The following is a 2,556-nucleotide window of genomic DNA, read 5'->3' as shown; positions in this document are numbered from 1 at the left end:
GGTACACATAGCGTAGTTGTATTTTTATGACAATGAATTGACTTAACTCTTAGGATCACATCTCCTGAAAACAAGTACAAGGAGGAAGATATTACTTCCAGATAATCCCCCCTTAGATGCTGGATAACATGGACAAAATATAAACTTCATGGTTTTAGTAAGAATGGCTTCTAATGGCCCTTATTCTTTCCTCATTGATGAGCCATTGTATCAAAAAGTTTAAGTTAAGAGAGCTGACTATATGTTTATTGTTTAATTTTTATCTTTAACACGTTTCTCCACGTGTCCTCAGACTTCATTATTCCAACAAAGTCCAACGCGTACACAACTTTTTGTAAAATTTAAATTCAAGACTTTTGCATGTTCTCTTTCAATGTTAAGGTTCGCTTTACTTCTTGCATCGCTTTTTCATGAACTTCCCATGAGATTTGTTCTTTTAGAGTCTCCTAGTAGAATCCCTAGTCTTTTCTTTCTTTATTCTTCATTTTCAGGGTTTGTTAGATGCTCCATTATGATGAACCCATGAACTGCGTAGTTATTGAGGAATCAATTGCACAATATATAGATCAATGATCATTCAATTTTTATGGTAAAAGCAACTAGAACTTTATTATTTACACGAACTAATCAGTACAAGAGATAAAAACAATATTTTAGAAAAATTATGATAGCTATAATCGAAGATGAACCCGCTTCCATATAATAGTCGGGAATTATTGATGGTTGTTTGTCAAAATCCCGCAAGCGTACGGGTTCGTTGTACATGTAATAATTGTGATGAGAGTTATTGTCCCACAAAGAATAAGGTCTAATCCTAGTATATTTGATATGTTTAAATTCGTATTTATAATCAAAAATTGATTTGTAAGTATCTAGTTGAATGTTGGATCTTAAACTTGTAAAATCAATGAAAATTTAGTTTAAGAATCAAATGACTTAATGCATTGAATTTTTTACGCCACTAACCAATTCTTAATTTTAATTCTCAACCAGTATTAATTATCTCAATTCCTGCATATGTGACGATCGATAATTCCACTTTTATTTATTATTCTTTCCCAAAATATAATAAACCTATAATTACCACGAAACGATTATATTCCTAGTTCGAATTCATATGGCAACCACGCATTGACTTTTAGGATTATCACATATAATCGCACACGCAACAAATATTATTTCTAACATTTATTGTCTGTGTGCTCCATCAACAGTGTTCTACCTACCGTGAATTTTTCAATACTACGAATAAGCAACTTATTGTTCTAATGGTTCGCAAACATTAAAACAATATAAATATGCATGTTAATGGAATCACAATACAAGAATTAAGATAAAAATACTAAGTCTTGAATTGAAAACTAAAAATCAATTAATTTTGTTATCCATCCAATACAAAGGAATTTAGCCTATCATGTTAGCGTAAGAATTACAAAGAAAATAAAAGAAAGTCATCACCCAAATAATTAAAGATGAAGAAAATCTGAAAATCTTCAATTTGTGCCTTCAAATCCGAATCCAAGCGATGAATTCTTCGTTTTTGATGTAAATTCTCTCAAAAGTTGGCTTACAATTTTCCTTCCTTCCTTCTTGTGGTGAAAACTATGTATCTTCTGCTTTTCTCTTGTATTCTACCTCCTCCCTTTCTTTCCCAATTGTTCCTTTTTTCTTTCCATAAGAGTTTAGGTTAAAAACGGAGGTTGTGCCGTTCGACCCAGAATTTACCCCGCGCACGCCATACTTTCCATCGCGTGCGTGCCACTTTATGCTTTTCCTCTCGGTATGGACTTGAGGTCCTGCGCACGCACTGTATAAACAAATTCTCAATTGTTGCACTTTAATCCTCCAATTTCGGTCTTCATTTATTTAACTCTTATTTGATATCTTCTTGCTCCTTTAGCTTGCAATTTCATACAATTGACTTTACATCTTCTCCAATCATCGATATGGGGTCTGAATCAACTATTGGTACTTTACAGTTTAGTCCTTGAACTTTGGATTCAACCCCTACTTGTCAATTTTTCGCTCCTTTTGTCATTTTTTATCGAGATGTACCTAACAAACCAAATATATACAAAATTAAGCATCAATTCATTTAACACAACACTAATTGCTCTAGTTTAACCACCTAGATAAGTGTAATAAATATACTTATCAATGGTATCAAATTGGAACAACCTAATGTTCCTAAACTTCGTGATCCAATGCCATATAGGAGTAATCCAAAACTTTTAAAATTATCTTTTTAATTTATAGCAGATGTGGAATTTATGAATTTTCTTGGTGGCAAGTACTAGTAAATACTATTCATAATAGGTTTCATAAAGTGCCAATTTTGATGTGATGTATGGCATTATTTTTAATAATGTGTGTTTTTTTTTTTTTTTTTTTTTTTTTTTTTTTTTTTTTTTTTTTTACGGTTTAAAATTTGAAACCAAACAAAACAATTTTTTGTGGTTCGATTAGATTATAAATGGTTTACCTAACGACATAAAATCAACCCCTTTCAAACTAGTTACAATAACTATTGATCTAAAATCTTTATAAAACGCTCAA

This window comes from Olea europaea, chromosome 13 (genome assembly GCF_002742605.1).
Source record: "Olea europaea var. sylvestris chromosome 13, O_europaea_v1, whole genome shotgun sequence".
In the NCBI taxonomy this organism is placed as follows: domain Eukaryota; kingdom Viridiplantae; phylum Streptophyta; class Magnoliopsida; order Lamiales; family Oleaceae; genus Olea; species Olea europaea.
The sequence above is the reverse complement of the archived record's forward strand: the minus strand, read 5'-3'. Positions refer to the sequence as shown.